Genomic DNA, 25,043 nt, shown 5'->3' with positions numbered 1-25,043 from the left:
TCTTCATATGCCAACATCCAAAAATTAGTGCTCAGAATTTTCCATACTCGGAGCCACTCCCTTAATCAGAGATCAGCCAAGTGTTTCCTTTATAAATATCCCGTCATTTAAACGAATTACTAAAACATTGTGGAAGATTCATGTTGAGCCAAGTCATTAGTAGCTCTCACACATTCAAAATGCTGAACGTTAAACCACTAAAACAACAAGCGACAGAGACTATCAGGACACACCTTCCACATTCATACATACAAAACACATCTGACCCGCTGTCAAGAGTCGGCAAGATTCAAGAGCTGTCCCGACTCCTTCATTAAAGTAACATTAATAACATGTATATACCAACTTACTGGCTAAGAAGCCAGACACAAAAAGCCAACACAATTCACCTGGCATGATGTTTTCAAGATGCATCCATGTTATGTCTTCCATCAATGTTTCCTTCCTTTCTGTGTGTGACTAATATCCCATTGTAATGGATATACCGATTTGCTTACTCCACTGATTGGCTGATGTGTATTTGGGGGTCATTTTCTATTGTTCTGGTGATTATGAAAAATGCTGCTATGAACATGTATGCACAAGTTTTACATTAACATGTATTTTCAAATCCCTTGACTATACCTGCAAGTGGAACTGTCAGGTCATCTAGTAACTACAGTTGATCCTCAGTATCCACAGGGCACTGGTTTCAGGACCTGCTGTGAATACCAAATCCAAGGAGGCTAATGTCCACAGTGGGCCCACTATACCATGATTCTGCATCCATGGATCCAAACAACCACTGCTCAACCATTAAGCTCATCATCTGAAATTGGCTGAACCCACACACGCAGAACCCATAGATTAGGTGTCAACTGCATATTTATTGAAAAAATCTGCATGTAACTGAGCCTGTGCAGCTCAAACCCATGATTTTAAAAAATTAACCATATATTTTCAACTTTTTGAAGAATTTTCAAACTGTTTTCTAAAGTGGTTGCACCATTTTACATTCTTACTAGCAATACATGAAGATTCCTAATTCTCCACATCCTTACCAACACTTGTTACTATTTTTAAGATCGTTCTTAGTCAATCATTTGGAAGAGGACAATAGAGAATCCTTATACAGTTTTATTTTGTTTACTTTTCCTTAGAAGCTGCCAAAGAAGTAAAAATTATGACTGAAAAGGAGTAAATAAAACTATCATTATTTGCAGGTGATATAAATGTCTATATAGAAAACCAAAAATATCTGTAGAAATATTAAAACAGGTTAGCAATAAGACTGGATATAAAATCAATATAAAAGTTAATTGCATTTACCTTATCAGATTTCCTTTTCCTGTTCTTTACAGCAATAAAAATATGAGATTTCTAAGCACAAATCTAACAAAAACTATGCAAAATTTTTATAGAGAAATTTTTAAAACTTTATTGAAAGGCATTAAACAAATGCAAAGATACACTATGTTCAAGAACAGAAGGTTTCAATTACAATAAAGACATTAACTCCATATGGATGCAAAGATTCAACATAACTCATTAAAATTTCAAAAGGGCTTTTTAAGAAACTGGACAGATTGATTCTAAAATTTAAACAAAAAACAAATCAAAGGCCTAGCAATAATCATGACACTACTGAAAAAGAAAAAGGATTTGCCCTAATAGGTAAGAATCACAAAGCTCTAATAATCAGTGAAGAAAATGAATAGGTAAGTGATGATAATGGAACAGTGTGAATTATTGAAATACTTGGTAAACTGTGTAAAGAAAAAATGAAATTAGGTTCTTACTTTTATATTTGGAAATATAAAAAATTTCCAAAAAATTAATTTCAGCCAGATTAATAACCGACTAAGGTTTAAAAGGTTAAGACTTTAAACTTTTAAAAATGCTATTTCCCCCCAAAGTCCCAAAGAGTGCTAAAGAAAACAAAGGAGAGAGAAAGAAAGAAAAGGATGAAAAGAAGAATATTTAGAAGTCTGACTAATATTAAAATTTTTGCTCAAAGACACTTGTATCTGCAAAAAATGGAAGTTGCCTAGCTCCATGCCTCCCAAATTTTCCTCTCCAAATTGTAAAAACTAGATGTAAAAAGTAAATCTACATAAAAACCATGTCCTCAGAATAACCTGAATACAGAGAATACTGAAATCTCAAAATAATTGTTAGTAAAAAAGACAAAACTTAACAGATTTTAGGGCACAATCTCTCACATTCTCAGCTACTCCAATCCCACTGAAAGGCTTTGTCTTAAACAAAGACAGAGAAAAACTGCTGAGAAGACAGAAGGGAGAAGATTTTTTTAAAAAAGGTGACCTAAAACTATTGTCAGAAAGAAAAGCCCACCCTAAATCTGAAAACAGTAAAAAAAGAAAAGAAGGAAAAAACAATAGATTTAGACAGAGCACAGGGAAGGAATCTCAAAGTGCCATGTGAGCTGAGGGACAAGCCTGATTTAAACGGATGGGTGGCTGTCTCTGTAACTCAGTTTCTGGAGAAGGAAAAGGCAAAAGGGAGAAGGTTCTTTGGTAACTCGGTGGACGTGAGGAAAAGAAACAAAATAGGATGGAGTCTTGAGAGTCCCTGGTGCTTCAGACAGTAAAGAATCTGCCTCCAATGCAGGAGACCTGGGATCGATCCCTGGGTCAAGAAGATCCCCTGGAGAAGGGAAAGGCCACCCACTCCAGTATTCTTGCCTGGAGAATCCCATGGACAGGGGAGCCTGACGGGCTACAGTCCCTGGGTTCCCAAAGAGTTGGACCTGGCTGAGACTGAGCGACTCTCACTCACTTGCAAAGACAAAAGAATCACAAAATTGGACAATTCAGAACCCCTCCCCTGCCAAAACAAAATACAACAAAATGCCCTCACTGTATCTTTCCATTTCAATATCCTCTGCTACTCAGCCTGAAATTCGCTCACTGACGTCACATTTTAAAATTACACATCTACATCTGGAGGGAATTTATGCAGATGATCACCATTAACACAAACAGAACATGTAAGACAAGGAAAAAGGCATACGACATTGGTGGATTCACTGATAAGTGGGAGAATGGGGCTCACTGTACTTCTGGGGCTCACTGTTTCATTAACATTTCCCAGCCTTGTTTGAGATTAGATGTAGCCATGACTGAATTATTGACAAGGGGTATGCATCTGAGGGAATGTGCATTGCTTCTAGGCCTAGTCCATAATCACCTCCTAGGCAGAATCCTTCCTTCCCCTTCCCTCTTCCACACCCCCTGCTGGATGCAGATGAACCCGCAACCTCCAAAGGCACATACAGAAGGTGCCAGAGCCACGAGATAGGAGCCTGGATCCCTGAATCCCTGCTCAAGACTGTGATGCAGTAATCACACCGATACACCTGACTCAGACAAGTGAGAAGGAAATCTGCATCCTATTCAACTCATTATCTCTTTGGGATTTGCCTGACATACCAATACCTTAAATAATACAAAAAGTTATTTTCTAAGGAAGCAAAAAAAATTAACTAATGATACACGATAAGAAGAGGTATGTGTCAATACTGAGGGAAAAGAAGTGGCAGAGGTAAACTGCGAGCAAAGATTCTGAGCTCTGGCCAATAAGGCATTGAGGTGGGTGCCTGAAGAGTGGATAGTAAAGACAGCGGATATTTTAAGAAGAGAGAAATAAACATAATTATTGTATAACAAGCCTTTACTACAAACATTAGACCCAAGTGAAAGTCACTCAGTTGTGTCCGACTCTTTGCAACCCCATGGACTATAAAGTCCATGGAATTCTCTAGCCCAGATTACTGGAGTGGGTGGCCTTTCCCTTTTCCAGGGGATCTTCCTGACCCAGGGATCAAACCCAAGTCTCTGCAATTGCAAGAGGATTCTTTAACAGCTGAGCCAAAAGGGAAGCCCAAGAATACTGGAGTGGGTAGACTTTTCCTTCTCCAGTGGATCTTCCTGACCCAGGAATCAAACCAGGGTCTCCTGCATTGCAAGGGGATTCTTTACCAACTGAGCTATTAGGGAAGCCCAATAATAAACTTGATCTAAAAATGTAAACTCTGAAAATCGAAATACAACTATATAGGGAAAATGGGACGTGGACAAATGCATGCGGAGGATGAAATAATATTTTATTATTTTCAATAATGATTTAAATCATTGAATTATTTATGGACTGCTGCTGCTGCTAAGTCACTTCCGTTCTGTGTGACCCCAAGGATGACAGCCCACCAGGCTCCTCTGTCCCTGGGATTCTCTAGGCAAGAATACTGGAGTGAGTTGCCACTTCCTTCTCCATTTATGGACTGGTTTGACTCAATAAATGTACTAATATTCATTTAACATGTATCAGCTAGTGTTGAAAGCAGAGACATTACTCTTGCTGACAAAGGTCTGCATAGTCAAGGCCCAGTGGTCACATACGGTTAAGATAGCTGGACAGTAAAGACGGCAGAACACCAAAGAATTTATGCCTTCAAACTGTGGTGGTGAAGACGTCTGAAAGTCCCCCAGACAGCAAGGAGATCAAACCAGTCAGTTTTAAGGGAGATCAACCCTTAATAATCACTGGAAGGACGGATGCTTAAGCAGAAGCTCCAGTATTTTGGTCATTGGATGTGAATAGACAATTCATTGGAAAAGTCCCTGATGCTGGGAGAGATTGAGGGCAGAAGGAGAAGAGGGCATCAGAGGATGAGATGGCTGGATGGCATCACTGATGCAATGGACATGAACTTGGGCAAACTCCAGGAGATGGTGAAGGACAGGGAAGCCTGGCATGCTGCAGGACATGGGCTCTCAGAGTCAGACATCACTGGTGACTGAACAACAAGCTAGTTTAATCCTCACAACAACACATGAGGAACACAATACTGTTATCCCATTTCATAGATGAAGACAGTGAGATACATGTTGTTGTTCATGTCCAACTCTTTGCAACCCCATGGACTGCAGCACACCAGGCTTCCCTATCATTGAGATATATGAGGACTCAGTAACCCACCTAAGGTCAAACAGTTAATAAGTGGCAGAAAGACAGTATTATTAGAAGCCAGGCATCTTGATTCTAGAACCATATACCCAACCAATACACTAACCCACCAGAACTAAACCTTTACCTACAACAGGAGGAGAACAACAGATGTTTAAATATTTTCAAAAGCAAGAAATAGAGAAACTTAATTTAGAATATGAAGGTGAGCAGAAAACAGCTAAAAGGGTTGAGTGCCTTTGACTGTGGGAGTAAGATGGGTGTGAAGGATGGAAGGGCTAAGAGCATGATCTTATTAACAACAAAAGAAGCACTACTTTGATTTAACATCAGAGCTTTAACCTTCAATGAAAAGATATAATTACAACAAATGTTACATACATCATAATTTTGCTTGAATTTAGACCTGCTGCAAATTCACTTTAAAAAGTGGATCTAACGGAAACTAACACGACAAGTTCCTTTGTAATAGGACACTTTAAGGGGAAATTCAACCTTAGTACCTAACTCACTTAATACACCAACTATAGCTTGTTACCTTGTCTGCTGCTGCTGCTAAGTCACTTCAGTCGTGTCCGACTCTGTGCGACCCCACAGACGGAAGCCCACCAGGCACCCCCATCCCTGGGATTCTCAGGCAAGAACACTGGAGTGGGTTGCCATTTCCTTCTCCATTACCTTGTCTACTCTCTGTTAAAACCCAAGCTCTGAAAGAACCACTAAATTAAAACTGACTGAAAATATTTATTTCTGCATGATGCTTTCAGTTGAGAAAATCATTGGAAAAATCAAACAACCATCCCTGGCAGAACACAAGACAACCATTAAGTGTGTGTTTGGAATTCCAAAGATAATAAATTCATGAAGACAATAAACTATTCATGTTCAAAAACCACAACATAAACATCTCTTTAATGCTTACATGTAAATCTATGTTCAGGTTAACCTTGTATTTGGTCTTCTCTTTTCTACTTAAGCTCACTTCCTGGGTGATCTCAACTACTCTCATTGTTTTAAACACCGCATATCAAGGGAGAGCGACTTCAATGTGGAAGCTGCTGATGCTTTCCCCGTGGGATTATGCCGGGATCTAACATATCCATGGATTAACTTTGGAAGACTATACCAAAACAGAGAAAAGTAGAGAAGGTACCTATGGAGTTGTGCATAAGGGCAGACACAAAACTACCAAGCAAGTGGTAGCCATGAAGAAAATCAGACTAGAAAAGGGAAGAAGAAGGGGTTCCTAGTACTGCAATTCAGGAAATATCTCTTACTAAAAGAACCTTGTCATCCAAACACAGTCAGTCTTCAAGACGTGCTTATGAAGGATTCCAGTTATATCTCATCTTTGCGTTCCTTTCCATAGATCTCAAGAAATATTTGGATTCTATTCCTCCTGGTCAGTTCATGGATTCTTCACTTGTTCAGAGTTATTTGTACCAAATCCTACAAGGGATACTATTTTGTCACTCTAGAAGAGTTCTATACAGAGACTTAAAACCTCAAAATCTATTGATGGATGATAATTGAACAAAAACCAGCAGATTTCAGCCTTGCCAGGGTTTTTGGAACACCCATTAGAGTATATATGCATGAAGTAGTAACACTCTGGTAAAGATCTCTGGAAGTATTGCTGGGGTCAGCTTGCTACTCAACTCCAGTTGATATCTGATCAACTTTTCATAATTTTCAGAGCTTTGGGCACTTCCAACAATGAAGCGTGGCCAGAAGTGGAATCGTCACAGACTATGAAAATACATTTTCCAAGTGGAAACCAGGAAGTTTAGCATTCCACATCAAAAACTTGGATGCAGATGGCTTGGATCTGCTCTCAAAAATGTTAGTCCATGATCCTGCCAAACAAATTTCTGGCAAAATGGCACTGAATCATCCATACTTTAATGATTTGGACAGTCAAATTAAGAGGATATAGCTTTCTGACAGCTTCCACGTGTTGTGTCAAGAACAGATGATTGTATTTTCACTATCATCTCTGTTTATGTCTCATATATTTTCTTTTCTTTGTTGTAAAACTTAAGCTGTATTTCATCTTCTGATTTCCAAAGTGTTAACTTAAAAATGTAAATCCTGTTCTACATGAATTTAAATATAATAATTCTGTATATGTTTGCAGATCCCACTGTAACAACTGTTTGTTACTATAATAAAACTATATAAATAAATACAGTATTGATGTCAGGAATCAGGAAAATTTTGAATTAGCTTAAACCATCTAAAATGCTACAGCAGTCTACTTTTCTTGCAGTTGAAAATACTAAAATTCAGGAAAGTGTGCTAAGTTCAAAGTTCTTAATGCTTTGAAGTATTTCTCATGCTCTGAATGTTTAAATTTTCTTGTCAGTTTCTTGCCACGTGGTAACTACACTACCGGCTTAAAGATGAGTATTCTTCAACTGGTATTTCAATTTGTGACCTACATGTTCAGGCACTCAGAATGAGAAAGCTAACCAGATTTGAGAGATGATGCTTAATTTATAGAGGTTTTTGGTAACATAAAACTAGCATTAGTGTATGCCAAAGTTTGCTAAGTTTTATAGTCAGAGATCAAGGGCTATCCACAGCAGGAAATAACAGTTTAGAAAACTTATGAGCTATCCTATTTTTAGGTAGGTTACCTATCTGAGTGAATTCTTGTGCTTTGGTCAGAGGTAATAATTATACAAAGGAGGTGCTTATCTTGGCTTTCAAGTCTGACTAAAACTCTGCAAATTGTGACATAGTTTAGTTTATTAGCAGCCTTCTTTGAAGGTTCTCATGTATAATTATTTAGCTAAAATCACTAGCCTTGGGAATTGCTTATTAATGCTGCTCATCATGAATTTTACCTGTAAGCAGCCTAATTTAAATTGTTTGTTACAGCCAAGAGAAATCTCTAAAAATAATTTTATCATTTTTAGCATACATATATTAAAAAAAAGCTCACATACCCCAAAATTTATCTCCTATTCTGACCTTTCCCCTGATTTCCAAATGCAAATATCCAACTAACTTCCTTCCTGACATCTATGATGAACAGGCATCTCAAAGCTAACAGAGCCAAGACAGAGACCCTGATTTCTACGCACCATGACGCCTGCCTGCCTCATCAGCTCTCCCAGTCTTTCCCATTCCGCTTAATAGCACAACCACTAAGAAGGGATGCCAAAACCTCTCAGTATTTCTCTCTTTCCCTTCCAACCCCCTCCATATTAAATCTATACTCAAGTTTTGTCAAGTCTACCTATAAAATATGTCCCAACCTAATAAGCATTTCTCAACTTCTCCACAACTAACATCAAAACCAAAGCCCCGTCAGTTCTTACCTAGACTATTTCAATAGCTTCCTACTGGTATCTTTATATCCACTTTTTAACCTTTACAAATGATATATTACAAACAAATCGCATCACTCACCTGCTTAAAACCCTCTTTTAGCCCTCTGCATTTCATATTAAGCACAAAGCCCTTACTATGGCCTAAGTCCACACGTGATCTGGAAACCACCCATCTCTCCTACCTCTAATGTGAGACTTCCCACTCATTCACTCACTCACTGCTTCTCCAGCCACAGTTCTTTCTGCGTCTGGGACATGCCAAGCCTTGTTTCCACCTCAAAGTGTTTGCAGCCTGTTCTCTATGACCTTTCCTGAGCATCATACTCCAGCTCCTTCCTGTCATGCAGCTATCAGCTTAAATGTTATCTCCTCAAAGAGTCCTGACCTGACAGACAGACACACACACACACACACACACACACGCACAGGCACACACGCACACCCATGTGCACACACACGCACACACAGTTTCTCTCTCATTCACCTCTAAAACTTGCTCCTATACATACCGCAACTACCTCTTTCATGGCACTACAACCAATAAACCCACACCATCTCTTCCACGGCAGAGTAAAATCTTACTAGAGGGTAGAAGACACAAGAAAATAGCCATAGAAGCCAGCTTAAAAAGGAGAAAGAAAGAAAATCCAGCCCTAGGACCGCAGACTCAGAGTTTATTCAGAAAGAGATGGAGAAGTTACAGAACCATATAACCTGTAGGCCTTTCCCTTCAGATTTTAGACTCTCTTAATTACCCCCAGTCACAAAAGGGACCAGAAAACACAGAGGGGCTTGGGTATCCTCTATACATGGAGAAAAAACAGGGACAATGCCAAGCAACCTGCAGTAAAATCATAGTACAGATGTCGGTTTTCTGTAGTGCCCTCTATTTAGATTGCCCTTGGCATCTAAGACCTATCCACAAGGGACAGTGTCCGAGACTGCCCCACCTCCGCTTCTCACTCACCTATCCAAGCCCTTCTCCACAATGCTCTGGGTATCACGCCTTCAGGTCCATGATTGCTCACCTTCCACGATGAAAGTGAAATCCCTGATAAACTGCGGTAACAAGCTTGGATCCAAATGACAGAGGACTCCACCTTCTCTTTCCATGTAATACATTTGATATGAATTTCTAAAGATCAGACAGACTCTAATTATAGCAAATGTCAGGGAATGACAAACCATGGGATGCCGATACGAAAAAACATTTCAGAAGAGGCAGGTTTTTCTAGTGTGCTTTAAATCATACCATTGCCAACATTGGTGTACTCTACAGAGGTGAAAGAGCTATTCAACCACACTTACATGAGAAATGAAAACATGAATGATGCTGAACTACTATTTTTACTTACCGGAGTACCAAAAAATCCACAAGTTTATGACACTCTGTTGGAAGAGCTGTGAATTCCTATATTTCTGGTGGGAATGCAAAATGGTATAATGCATAAGGACAGGAGTTCTGCAATTTCTGTAAAATGGTGTAAGAATTACTCTTTGACTCAGCTGTTTGTTTTTTTTTTTAAAGAAATCTACTTAAAAACAGACCACTTATAAGTAGTAACAAACATACAACAGTATTCATTGTGGCATAATTTCAACAGTAAAATTTTAAAACAAAGCAACTTCCACTGGTAAGAAATTAGTTACATAAATTTTGGTGTGTTCGCATAATAGAGCACAAGGAAGCCAGGAAAAGGAATGAGAGCGATCTCTACCCACTTGAATTAACTCTACAGCATACTTTAGGTTTCCTTTAAAAAATAAAAGCAATATGGAAAAAAATATACGTATATTTCACCTTTTGTAGGAAGAAACATTATATATTTCTGGAATGGGTTGCCATTTTCTTCTCCAGGGGATCTTCCTGACCCAGGGATCAAACCTGCATCTCTTATGTTTCCTGCATTTGCAGGCCAGTTCTTTTTTTCCTCTGCTCACAGGATCTCTTATTCGTACAAAAGTTTTAAATTTAAAAATGGTACAATTTATCAATCTTTTCCTTCTGGGTCTGCTTTCTGTGACTCGAGGACTTGTTTCCCACACTGAAATCACACTGTATATGAAATATTCTCATAAAAGTTTTAAAGTTAAACCAAATAATATTTATTTTAGTGTAAAGCATGAGGTACAGATCAATTTTTATTTTTTTGCATATGGATAAACATTTGTCCCAGCATCACTTAATAAGTATCCAGTCTTATCCACTGAATTGTGATACTCACATTTTACATAAATTTCCATGTAAATGAGTATCTTTTCGTGTTCTTTCTATAGTGTCTGATTAGACTATTTGTCTGTATCTGGGCCAGTTCCACACTATGTTAATTACAGCAACTTTACAACGAGCTCTGGATATCAGCAGGACCCAATCCCTGAAGCAGGGATGGCTAACTGCCTCAATATCCATTCTCTCTCTTCCTTTTAGTTATGGAATGAACCTCTGGATTTTACTTGTTCTGCTCAGGCAGAACTATTCTAGGCTTCCCGTGTAGTTAGACATGAGCATGTGACTAAGTTCTGGCCACTTGCACGTGAGCACAAATTATCTGTTTGCAATTCCTGTACTGTATCCTTAAAAAGACCAACTTTCTCCCTTTCCCTTTCTGGGGACTGGAATGTACACATGGTAAATTCAAATGTGCCAAGGAAGACATCTTAAAGGTCATCAAAGCAAGACAAATGAACTCACCAAGTGCTGCTGCTAAGTCACTTCAGTCGTGTCCAACTCTGTGTGACCCTATAGACGGAAGCCCACCAGGCTCCCCCGTCCCTGGGATTCTCCAGGCAAGAACACTGGTGAGGGTTGCCATTTCCTTCTCCAATGTGTGAAAGTGAAAAGTGAAAGTGAAGTCGCTCAGTCGTGTCCGACCCTTAGCGACCCCACGGACTGCAGCCTACCAGGCTCCTCCATCCATGGGATTTTCCAGGCAAGAGTACTGGAGTGGCTCACCAACTAGAATCACCTAATTCCATCCTGCCTATGAGCCTGGAGTTTTACATAAGAGACAGGAAAACTTTGTTTAGCCACTTGGTCTCTGAGAAAGCAACCAAATAGATATCTTATTAACACACACCCATGTTCCTTTACTTGAAAGCGAACTTAGTTCTTCTTGGCTGTTTGAACTGCCATATACACTTAAGAATTAACTTGTCTGCTCTCTGAAAATTCCTGATGGGATTTAGGTTAGCATTGAATTCATAGATCAATTTGGGTTACCCTGTAAATTGAAACATACTGCATATTTCTATCTATAAAATTATTTATCTCTTCATTTACATATCTTCTTTTATGTCTTTATATAAATCTTTTTAACTTTCTGTATAAAAGTCATAAACAACTTTTATTTTGTTCCTGTGTATTTACAGATTTCATAATACTCTAAAAGATATTATTTTACTGCATTTCCTAATTACTTGTTGCCTATTATACAGGAATATGATAATGTTAGTCACTCAGTCGTGTCTGATTCTTTGCAACCTCACAGACTGTAGCCCTCCAGGCTACTCTGTCCATGGAATTCTCCAGGCAAGAATACTGGAGTGGGTTGCCATTCGCTTTTCCAGGGGATCTTCCCAACCCAGGGATCAAACATGGTCTCCTGAACTGTGGGCAGACTCCTTACCATCTGAGCCACCAGAGAAGCCCATATAGGAAAGTAGTGGATTTTTATAAAGTGATCTTGTAAAAGCTGGCTTAAAACTCAACATTCGAAAAACTAAGATTATAGCATTCAGTCCCATCACTTCATGGCAAACAGATGGGGGAAAAAATGGAAACAGTGACAGACTTTATTTTCCTGGGCTCCAAAATCACTGTGGACAGTAACTTTGGCCATGAAATTAAAAGATGCTTGCTCCTTGGAAAAGCTATGACAAACTTAGACAGCGTATTAAAAAGCAGAGACATCACTTTGCCAATGAAGGTCCGTCTAGTCAAAGCTATGGTTTTTCCAGTAGTCATGTTTGGATGTAAGATTTGGACCATAAAGAAGGCTGAACACAGAAGAAATGATGATTTTGAAATATGGTCCTAGAGAAGACTCCTAGGAGTCCTTTGGATAGCAAGGAAATCCAACCAGTCAATTCTAAAGGAAATCAGCCCCAAATATTCACTGGAAGGACTGATGCTGAAGCTGAAGCTCCAATACTTTGGTTACCTGACGTGAAGAGCGGACTCATTGGAAAAGACCCTGATGCTGAGAAAGACTGAGGGCAGGAGGAGAAGGGGGCAGCAGAGGATGAGATGGTTGGATGGCATCACCGACTCAATGATGAGTTTGAGCAAACTCCAAGAGATGGTGAAGGACAGGGAAGCCTGGCGTGCTGCAGACCACAGGGTTGCAAAGAGTTGGACACGACTTAGCAACAGAACAACAACAACTACATAGAAAGTAGTTGTAAACAACGAACTTGGTTATTAAGCTTAGGAGATTTTCAAGCAAAGTGCTAAACGTGGCAGCCTTACGTCTTCATGCTGCTTATGGTTAAACTTGAGAGGAATGAGATAAAGTGAGGGAAGAATTGTTAAGCAAAGAGGAACCAGGACCCGATGATCTGGAAAATCCTCCCGCCTATCCAGATTGTGAATTATGCTAAAATCAGGGGTTCAGTGTCAAGAAAGCATGCTCTGAGACACCGCCAAGGTGGGACCAGACCACCTTTCGCCGGCGCCTCAGTGAACGAAAGGTCGCAGTGCTCAGTGACTCTGAGCGCTCTGCAGAAATCAGATACGTGACTCACAAACTCCCTCAGCCACTCCAGCAGAAGCCAGAAACGGAGACAGAACCATCCAGGAAAGACAGCAGAGGGGTGTCCCGTCTAAAGGAAGGAGCCCTGCCCCCCAATATACAGGGAAGACTCGCGAGACTCCTTCCTGAGGCTACTTTATACCACCACGTTAGACTGAAAGTGACAAGAGAGGGCAAAGTGAAAGAAGAGTGACAGACTGACATTCCACAGGGGCAAACAGTCTGATGAAGATACTCAGGTGCAAACGGACACGACTCTGCCGGAAAAAGGAAGGATGACTCCAAGGAGAGAGTCTCAAACCTGAGAGTGGAGCCTCAGATGCCAGGGCTGAGAGCCACAGGGTGTTATTTCCAGTTCGTGAAACCTAAAATACTTTTTCCCAATTGCGTTTCAAAATTGCTTGGCATCAGTGACTCCCCTCTTCCTTCCACTTTCCCACTTTTGGAATGGAAATGCCTGTAACTGCTATCCTGCTCCATCATTGTGTTTGAAGAGCAGGTGATGTATTTGCTAGTTTCACACATCTACAGACGGAGAGGAGTTCTGAACCAGGACAGATGATATCTAGAGTTTCACCCAGACCTGATATAAATGACTCAGATGATGGGACTTGTACGTTGATAATATTTAGATGATATTTTGATGATTTATGGGCTTCCCTCATGGCTCAGCTGGTCAAGAATCCGCCCACAATGCAGGAGACCTGGGTTTCATCCCTGGGTTGGGAAGAACCCCTGGAGAAGGGAACAGCTACCCACTCCAGTATTGCGGCCTGGAGAATTCCATGGACTGTATAGTCCATGGAGTAGCAAAGAGTCAGACATGACTGAGCGACTTTCACTTTCACTTTGATGATTTACATGGGAAGACTTCTGAGTTGATGTCATAATGTAAGGCTTTGTAGATCAGGGTAAGGACTTTGATTTCATTTTAGGTATAGAGGGAATCCAGAGAAGAATTCCAACCAGCAAAGTGATATGACCCAATTCACATTTAAAAGATCACTGATGTGTACTGTAAAGAGGTCAAGAGTGGAAGTGATGGACCCTGTTAGGAACCATTACAGTAGTATAGGCAAGAGAAACCAAGGACCCAGACTACAATAATAACAGCAGGATGGAGGGACAGAGGACAGATTCAAAAATGAATTCTGAAGGTAGAACTGCCAGGCGTTGCTAATAATAATGAATTCAATGCAGAAGATAAAAGAATGAGAGAAACGTGGATGGTTCCTAAGCTGCGACTTGACCAACTGGGTGAAAGTGAAAGTCGCTCGGTCGGGTCTGACTCTTTGTGACCTCAAGGACTAGACAGTCCATGGAATTCTCCAGGCCAGAATACTGGGGTGGGTAGACTTTCCCTTCTCCAGGGACTCTTCCCAACCCAGGAATCACACGCAGGTACCCCACAATGCAGGCGGATTCTTTACCAGCTGTCACAAGACCAACTGGGTAGACGGTTCCCATTACCAGCTGGGATGGAGAAGACGGAGGGAGGCACAGATTCAAGGCAGAAAACCCAGATTTGCATTTTAGACGCACCACGTTTTTATTCTAACAGACATGCAGATAGAAATATAAAATAAGTACTTTGGTATAAGAGGAGAGAACTCAAAGGCAGTTCAGAGCCAGATTTATAAATCTGCATGGCACTGAAAACAAAAGGACCAGGAGCTACCTGGTGGTCCAGTGGTTAGGACTCCATGCTTTTACTGCCAAGGACATGGATTCAATCTCTGGTCAGGGAACTAAGATCCCACAAGCTATAGGGCATGGTCAAAAAAAAAACAAAAACACCAGAACCAAATTATATGTTTTGGCTGGTATAACCAACCACCTATTCTAAAGAAAGAATAGGTGGAAAGAAGCAAGCCCAAGACCAAAGTCTAATACATTCTACCATTTAGAGGTCTGCCAGAGCAAAGAAGCTAACAGACAGAGAACAGCAAAAAAAGGTAAAAACAAGTTGAACACAGTGTTAGAGACGTGTTCTTACCAGGACCATCGATACTAATTATAATTATTTGTCTTGACACAGCCTTCATAGGCTCTACTCTACAAAAGTCCAGTTTAAAATGCAAAACTTTCAGCTCTGAGCATTCAATTTAAAAATATTCACATGCTTAGGAAACATCCACTAGAAGAGGACCCAGTACTGAATGCTGAGGGGATACACAGAGATCCAGAAGCTTTTCCATGGTATGGCCTGCTGCTGCTGCTGCTGCTAAGTCACTTCAGTCATGTCCGACTCTGTGTGACCCCATAGACGGAAGCCCACCAGGCTCCCCCTTCCCTGGGATTCTCAGGCAAGAACACTGGAGTGGGTTGCCATTTCCTTCTCCAATGTGTGAAAGTGAGAAGTGAAAGTGAAGTCGCTTAGTCGTGTCCGACCCTTAGTGACCCCACCACAAGGAAACAAAAAAATTTTAACTTTTTAATCACAGATTTTTAAATTCTACAGAAAATTGGAAGAAGTGAAAATGCTGGACTAATCTAGAGAAATCCGGGCCAGGCACAGTCTGAGAACCACTGGGATAGGAATGGAGGAAGCAATAAAGAACAACAAAAAGAGCCACGTTAAAAAGGCGAGTTCAGACCAACATCTAACGCTGCCAACACTACTCTCTCCCCTGCAGCCTCCGGCCCCCTGCAGCCACAAGAAGCCCCTATACATTTTGTTTCCCTGCCCTCTGGCTAACGCCACCGTTGTCGTGACTCTCTCTTCACCTATCCACTGTTTCTACAGTTTTTGATTCCAAGTGACTTGTACAGTGTCTTTTGCTATTCAAATAAATTCTGTGTTTTAAAAAGTTTTTGGGGGACAAGGTAATACCTATAAGACTATTTAAAACATTTTGAGTACATCTGGGTTAACATGTTATAAGTGAAGATTAAAAATGTGTACATAGAGGAAGAAAACAAGGCTCATTTATCCCCCTCTCCCCCATTTTAGATAAGAAGCCCAGGCCAACAATGGTTATAGCACTGAAAACCACAATCCTAAATCTGAGATTTCAGGGAACTGATTTCAATTTTCTCCTTTATGGTACCAGATACACAGATATATTACACTTCAATAAAGGAAGAGGTTATTTTTAAATAAACAGCAATTAAAGCTAGTGACACATAGATAAGCTAGTATGATTATGTCAAGTCCGCCTAAAAGAGATTTCAAACCTTTTATTCAACTTGAAAGAAGCTGAGGCTTTCAGACCTGTGGAAGGCTTCCCGACAGTATGCTGACGTTTCCCTGGCCTGCCAGTCATCCCCACACGCCACAAATATGGACAATGCCTTAAGCCTCCTCAGGGGGAAATATGAAGGCAGGAAGTACTGCTACTTGGCCAGACTTGGGAGGGCCAACTCGGTTTTCAAGAAAGATGAAAGAAAAAGACAGTGCCCCAAATTTAAAAAGAGAAAAGAACAGTACATTTATGAAGATTTCTCCTCCCCAGGTATACCTTTTCCTTTCTGCACACCCTTTCACAGATGAGAGTGGGGACTCCCAAGGTTCTCCTGATTTTTTCTGATCTAGAGAATACCTGATTCCTTGCCTCCCACTTAATAGCTGAATTACCTTTCCTGGGGCCACCTCGTTCAACCACCTGGTAGTCAGGTGGCTCCTTCTAAGGAAGCACAGACAGCTGTTGGTGCCAAAAGATGTTGTGGTCTTTGAACATGGTCCCGATGGGAATTGCAACCAACTCCTCACATCTCTCTGATGGGGTACAGTAATAGAACAGAAGTCAATGGGAGGTCAGCATGCACTCAGATTCCAGATTCTGAAAGGGAACAAAAATCAAACCCTCCATTCTGCACCTCTTCACCACGTCTGACAACCAATAGGCGAGAAACCAGCCTTTACCAGCCCATGAAAATGAAATATAAAGTAACAACTCTCAATAACCACATAATAAGCAGGATGCACTTTATGAAAGATTAAGTTGACAATACAAATAAGTAATATTACTATTTATTACATTTTATCCTTTGTAAGTCCCAATTATCTGCCATTATACTAAAATGTATCCTACACTCTGAAGGGTTCACCTTGTATTTAAGTATCCATGCAGAGCACTGACTCACCTTTTCTAATACAAATAAGTTCATGCACTCCACAGGTTCTTTCTCCACCTGTTAAGAAAAATATTTTCAGAAATTAAAAACAGGTCATAACTTGAGTCTGACTGTTACAAAGAACTGCTGTAAATTAGCTTCTAGAAATGGCCTCAGAAAAACATTTCCTAGCTCTTCTCTTCAAACTTTACTATACAAAGATGCTAACCTGATACACAGTACCCTCCTGAGCCGATAAGCTAAGATCTTATAAAATTCTGGAATAAGGAAGCTTCATTCAAGTATGTTACTTTAAGTGGCAAGCTTCTCAAGAGCAGATATAGCACCGCTTCCTAAACACGTCTTCACATGATCCAGAAGGAAACACTGCGAGGAAGGGCCCGCTTTTGAATCTGAGCCTTAATTTATGTAGGTAAGTTATCATCGAAGGGTCAACCCTGTAAAGGCGATGTTTACGTTTTACAACATATACTCATATTCTGATCCTTTCTCCATTCTCCAGCTACCCACTCTTCTAAATCTACAAGACAAATTTTATAAATAGCATGATGATAAAACTAACAAATGTAACCAAAAAAATTACTTTATCTTAATCACCATTATTAGAAAAAAATCACACTCGTTAAGAGTAATATTATTTTTTAGTTACCATAAAATAGGTATTTCCTTTGCACTGAAACATAGGACCACTACCTTAAACAAATGTACACTGAATGACATTCTGTAGTGTTCTATATATGCAAAATAACCTTATAATTATGCTGAAAATTACGCTTAAACTTTATATAATAAAAATGTTAAATAATTTCATCATCTTAGCTCACTACAGAAGCTTATTATAAACAGTTAAGTTATAAGAAACAGAAATATCTTACAGCCATAACATGAGAAAGAAAAACTATGATATCCACTGAAAAAAAAGTAGGTCATTCAGGAAGCAAGCTAAAAAACTAGAAAACAGTATTTCTATCACTAAAGTAGGTTAGAGCTTCATTCTAACTTGTCTGTAACAACGCCACTGCCTCTTTATTATCAACAATAGACTAAACACTGGTTATCAGGAAGACAGACTTAGCAAGAAACGCTTAACACAAAGTTATGATAATAAATTATTACTTAGCAAATCTTAGTCTAAATACAGTAAGACTTTATCAAATGGGATATTACCAATGAGTAATGTCGCAGAGAGTCGGACACGACTGAGCGACTGAACTGAACTGAACTGAATCACTGATTACCGGCTAAAGGGGCAGAATGAACTATACGTACAAAATATACTTTATACAAAATATACTTTATCTTTAAAAATGAGAAATTAGTCAAACGACTGCTGGAAGAGGAAGCTTTACCAAGTTATAAGAAGTAACTGTTTTCAAGAAGTTTAGAAGAACCATGTCATACAACACAACTATAATATATATAATATATAACCCTAACACCATCACTGATATTTTCATAGGCTACTTAGAAATAGGCCCTATACAGTCATAAGACCTGCTGTCAAAAAGGTAACACTTCTACCTTAAGAGATACGTGCATAATTCACATAACAGTCTTTCTTGCCTATAACTGAAATCAGACTTCCCGCATATGTAATATAGATTTGTTTGGTTTTACTGTACACATCTAGTCTTCAACATAACTGTATCATTTTTTACAAGGCTTAATATAACATAACAATAAAAATGACTGTAGTCTAAGACTTTTCTCAAAACTGCAAATGACAATAAAAACTAACTCTCAGAAAGAACTTTACAAATGAAAAGTTAAGTCAAATAACTACTGTATTTTAAATTTATAGAGTAAACTAATAATTACATTTGCCAAAGTATGTACAAAAACCACATAACTAGGAAAAGCAAGTAATACTGAGCTCTACTATTCTTGATATTTGTTCTGAAAATTCTAACCGACAAGTGAGATTTCACTGATGTGTAACTCAAAAGCAAACACTATTATTACTGAAATAAAAAGGAATAGTAAAGATAGGTAAATGCCAGACAAAAAAAGTAAAAGTGAGGGAAAAAAACTTTCAAAAGTACAAAAGAAAAGTTAAATAAACCTTATTACATTATCAAATACAAAAATCAATATTCTTTTATCCCCAATCCTTCCTAAAGCCAGAAAGAGTATAAGGAAAATAATATGCATTGCACAGGTTAAATGTATATTTTTAATGTACATGTTTGGGAATCAAAAGGCCTAAATATTTCTTCCATCTGAGATACAGCAAACTGTGTGCAAATTCTATACCTTTTAAAAAATTTTCTAAAAGCAAATCTGAAAAGTTTATAAGACAAATGTCAAATTTGTAAGCAAAAAGCAGGCCACTGGAAGCACATCTTGACTTAAATATGGAGATATGGAGGTAATTCAAAAGTGGTCTACTGATTTTTTAAGAGTATAAGGCACAAGGGAAATGATTATTGACTCTTAAAATTTCAGCTTTCTGAGGTATAATTGATACATAAAATTTTAAGATACTTAAAAGTATATACCATTATGATAATCAAGTACGTATATCCAATATACAGGAGAATAATTATTTTTTATTTGTTTTTATTGAGATAAATGACCATACAACACTGTGTCAGTTTAAGGTAGACAATGTGATGATCTGCTACTCCACACAGTAATATTTCCACTTTAGTGTCAGCTAATACCACTAACATGTCGCAGGATTCTTTTTGTTTTTGTGGAAGGGACACTTAAGATCTAGTCTCTAACCAACTTTGAAGTGTATATACATTACTGCCCTTGCTGAGTATTTGATAACAGGACTTATTTATCAACAGGTTGTGAGCTGTACTTACACAGTATCTCCCTACTTCCCCCACCCTCCTTTCCCTGGTAAGCATCCTTCTACTCTCCGTTTTTATTTTATGAGTTCAGCGTTTTCAGAATCTACATATAAGTGTTATCATATACTTGTCTTTAGCTGACTTGGCATAATGCCCTCAAGGTTCATTCATGTTGTCACCAGTGGAAGGATTCCCTTCTTCAGTTCAGTTCAGTCGCTCAGTCGTGTCTGACTCTTTGCGACCCCATGAATCACACCACGCCAGGGCTCCCTGTCCATCACCAACTTCGGAAGTTCACTCAAACTCATGTCCATCAAGTCGGTGATGCCATCCAGCCATCTCATTTTCTGTCGTCCCCTTCTCCTCCCGCCCCCAATCCCTCCCAGCATCAGAGTCTTTTCCAGTGAGTCAACTCTTCGCATGAGGTGGCCAAAGTATTGCAGTTTCAGCTTTAGCATCAGTCCTTCCAATGAACACCCAGGATTGATCTCCTTTAAAATGGACTGGTTGTATCTCCTTGCAGTCCAAGGGACTCTCAAGAGTCTTCTCCAACACCACAGTTCAAAAGCATCAATTATTCAGTGCTCAGCTTTCTTCATAGTCCAACTCTCACATCCAGACATAACCACCAAGGTAAAACCATAGCCTTGACTAGACGGACCTTGGTTGGCAAAGTAATCTCTCTGCTTTCTAATATGCTATCTAGGTTGGTCATAACTTTCCTTCCAAGGAGTAAGCGTCTTTTAATTTCATGGCTGCAATCACCATCCGCAGTGATTTTGGAGCCTCCAAAAATAAAGTCTGACACTGTTTCCACTGTTTTTCCATCTATTTCCCATGAAGTGATGGGACCAGATGCCATGATCTTTGTTTTCTGAACATTGAGCTTTAAGCCAACCTTTTCACTCTCCTCTTTCACTTTCAGCAAGAGGCTTTTTAGTTCCTCCTCACTTTCTGCCATAAGGGTGGTGTCATCTGCATATCGGATGTCATTGATATTTCTCCCGGCAATCTTGATTCCAGCTTGTGCTTCTTCCAGCCCAGCGTTCCTCATGATGTACTCTGCATATAAGTTAAATAAGCAGGGTGACAACATACAGCCTTGACGTACTCCTTTTCCTATTTGAAACCAGTCTGTTGTTCCATGTCCAGTTCTAACTGTTGCTTCCTGACCTGCATACAGATTTCTCAAGAGGCAGGTCAGGTGGTCTGGTATTCCTATCTCTTTCAGAATTTTCCACAGTTTGTTGTGATCCACACAGTCAAAGGCTTTGGCATAGTCAATGAAGCAGAAATAGATGTTTTTCTGGAACTCTCTTGCTTTCTCCATGATCCAGCGGATGTTGGCAATTTGATCTCTGGTGCCTCTGCCTTTTCTAAAACCTGCTTGAACATCTGGAAGTTCACGGTTCACATATGGCGGCACAGACGCCAGACACCGGCCCCGGAGGCGCAGACACGAGACGGCTGCACAACCGACCACGTGCAGAAGCACGGCCCAGAAGAGCTGCCCCACGCCCAAGGCCAGGGCCGGCAGCTCAGAGGAGCTACCCCATGTCCAAGAGGCGGTGGCTGTGCGGGCGCAGGACGGCCCAAAGGAGCTACTCCACGTTCAAGGTCAGGAGGGGCGGCCTTGAGGAGATACCCCTTGTCCGAGGTAAGGAGCAGCGGCTGAACTTTGCTGGAGCAGCCGTGAAGAGATATCCCACGCCCAAGGTAAGAGAAACCCAAATAAGACGGTAGGTATTGCGAGGGGGCATCAGAGGGCAGACACACTGAAATCATAATCACAGAAAACTACCCGATCTGATCACACGGACCACAGCCCAGTCTAACTCAATGAAACTAAGCCATGCCGTGTGGGGCCACCCAAGACGGGCGGGTCATGGTGGAGAGGTCTGACAGAATGTGGTCCACTGGAGAAGGGAATGGCAAACCACTACAGTATACTTGCCTTGAGAACCCCATGAACAGTATCAAACAGCAAAATGATAGGATACTGAAAGAGGAATTCCCCAGGTCGGTAGGTGCCCAGTATGCTACTGGAGATCAGTGGAGAAATAACTCCAGAAGGAATGAAGTGATGGAGCCAAAGCAAAACCAATACCCAGTCATGGATGTGACCGGTGATAAAAGCAAGGTCCGATGCTGTAAAGAGCAATATTGCATAGGAACCTGGAATGTTAGGTCCATGAATCAAGGCAAATTGGAAGTGGTCAAACAGGAGATGGCAAGAGTGAACATAGACATTCCAGGAATCAGTGAACTAAAATGGACTGGAATGGGTGAATTTAACTCAGATGACCATTCCCTTCTTACCCAGAGCTAAATAACATTCCACTTTACATGTATATATCTATACATGTGTGTGTGTATGTGTGTGTTTATCTCAAACCTTCCTTTTCCATTCATCTATTGACAGACACAAAGGTTGTTTAGATATCTTGGTTATTATGAATAATGCCACAATACACACGGCAGTGAACACATTTCTCTGATTCTCTGTTTTCACTTCCTTTGGATAATTATGCAAGAGTGGGACTGCTGGATCATATGGTAGGTCTATTTATAATTTTTTGAGGAACCTCCACATTTTTTTCTGTAATCGCTGAACCAATTTGAAGGAATGATTATTTAATCAATTAGTCAATCTTTAGAAAGAGATGAGTTTTCCATTAAAATGAATAGCCATCCCAAAAATGAATTCTTGTATAAATAGAATTTTTCACATGCCAAATTTACTTCTGTTTCTGTTAGGTCCATACCATTTCTGTCCTTTATCGAGCCCATCTTTGCATGAAATGTTCCCTTGGTCTCTCTAATTTTCTTGAAGAGATCTCTAGTCTTTCCCATTCTGTTGTCTTCCTCTATTTCTTTGCATTGATAGCTGAGGAAGGCTTTCTTATCTCTCCTTGCTATTCTTTGGAACTCTGCATTCAAATGGGAATATCTTTCCTTTTCTCCTTTGCTTTTCGCTTCTCTTCTTTTCACAGATATTTGTAAGGCCTCTTCAGGCAGTCATTTTGCTTTTTTTGTATTTCTTTTCCATGGGGATGGTCTTGATCCCTGTCTCCTGTACAATGTCACGAACCTCTGTCCATAGTTCATCAGGCACTCTATCAGATCTAGTCCCTTAAATCTATTTCTCATTTCCACTGTATAATCATAAGGGATTTGATTTAGAGCATACCTGAATGGTCTAGTGGTTTTCCCTACTTTTTTCAGTTTAAGTCTGAATTTGGCAATAAGGAGTTCATGATCTGAGCCAGTCAGCTCCCGGTCTTGTTTCTGCTGACTGTATAGAGTGTCTCCATCTTTGGCTGCAAAAAATATAATCAATCTGAAAGAGATGGGAATACCAGACCACCTGACCTGCCTCTTGAGAAACCTGAATGCAGGTCAGGAAGCAACAGTTAGAACTGGACATGGAACAACAGACTGGTTCCAAATAGGAAAAGGAGTATGTCAAGGCTGTATATTGTCACCCTGCTTATTTAACTTATATGCAGAGTACATCACGAGAAACGCTGGGCTGGAAGAAGCACAAACTGGAATCAAGATTGCTGGGAGAAATATCAATCACCTCAGATATGCAGATGACACCACCCTTATGGCAGAAAGGGAAGAGGAACTAAAAAGCCTCTTGATGAAAGTGAAAGAGGAGAGGGAAAAAGTTGGCTTAAAGCTCAACATTCAGAAAACTAAGATCATGGCATCTGGTCCCATCACTTCATGGGAAATAGATGGGGAAACAGTGGAAACAGTGTCAGACTTTATTTTGGGGGGCTCCAAAATCACTGCGGATGGTGATTGCAGCCATGACATTAAAAGACGCTTACTCCTTGGAAGGAAAGTTATGACCAACCTAGATAGCATATTAGAAAGCAGAGAGATTACTTTGCCAACAAAGGTCCGTCTAGTCAAGCTATGGTTTTTCCAGTGGTCATGTATGGATGTGAAAGTTGGACTGTGAAGAAAGCTGAGCACTGAAGAATTGATGCTTTTGAACTGTGGTGTTGGAGAAGACTCTTGAGAGTCCCTTGGACTGCAAGGAGATCCAACCAGTCCATCCTAAAGGAGACCAGTCCTGGGTGTTCTTTGGAAGGACTGATGCTGAGGCTTAAACTCCAATAATTTGGCCACCTCATGCGAAGAGTTGACTCATTGGAAAAGACTCTGATGCTGGGAGGGATTGGGGGAAGGAGGAGAAGGGGATGACAGAGGATGAGATGGCTGGATGGCATCACCAACTTGATGCACATGAGTTTGGGTGAACTGCGGGAGCTGGTGATGGACAGGGAGGCCTGGCGTGCTGCGATTCATGGGGTTGAAAAGAGTTGGACATGACTGAGCGACTGAACTGAACTGAAATTTACTTCAAAGAGATAATAATAATAAAGACTTTAAAATCATATTAAAATCTCTGAATATAAAAAGACTAAAACTCGAAAATAAATCTGTCTAGTTCACTATACATAAACAAACCAAGGCACTAAAGATTAAACAATGTTGCTCAGGGTCACTAGTTAATTGTCAGAAAAAATAATTGGGATCCTAAGTTTAACAGTAAGAAAATAAACATTGATATTTCTTCATTTTTATGGGGAAAAAAAGAAAATTATGAAATTGTTTTCTAATCCTTTAAGGTAACTTAAGTAAAAATGAATTTCTCAAAACTGTTTTTGGAGATAATACTAGCATTGCTCTTGAAATGATCATCTCAGCAACATGGAAATGAGAAGTAGATAGAAAATGACAAGCTTAGTCAAAGTTACCATCTTTTCCCTCAGGCAAACCCATGTAAGAACGTAATATAAACTGGTACAATCTTCTTCAATTGGGGTAAGTCAGGGTACAATAGGAAATAGACGTGCGTGGGTGGGCTCACACACGTGTGCTGTGAATGTGTGCATGTGTGTGTTTGGATATCAATGTGCACATACTTGAAAGTGCCTGGGAACCAGCAATCTGGGGAGGGGAGGAAGGGTTAGTTACTACAAAGTTTGTAGTACTTTTCACACGTCTACAGAGGGAAAATACGGAGTGATGTTATATTCCATCAAAATGTGCTCAGGTACACAGATTAAACCCAAAGACTTAATTCCTTAAAA

The 25,043-nt window shown here is 39.9% G+C and overlaps 1 pseudogene; it reads left to right on the top strand.

The window, feature by feature from the left end:
* Positions 1 to 6,077: 6,077 nt before the first annotated feature.
* Positions 6,078 to 6,901, top strand: LOC129550932 (cyclin-dependent kinase 1-like; annotated as a pseudogene).
* The last annotated feature ends 18,142 nt before the right edge of the window (positions 6,902 to 25,043 follow it).

Source organism: Moschus berezovskii, chromosome 17, assembly GCF_049115385.1.
Source record: "Moschus berezovskii isolate FMDL1 chromosome 17, NW_MosBer_1.0, whole genome shotgun sequence".
NCBI classification, from domain to species: Eukaryota; Metazoa; Chordata; class Mammalia; order Artiodactyla; family Moschidae; genus Moschus; species Moschus berezovskii.
This window is presented reverse-complemented; position numbering and strand designations above follow the sequence as displayed.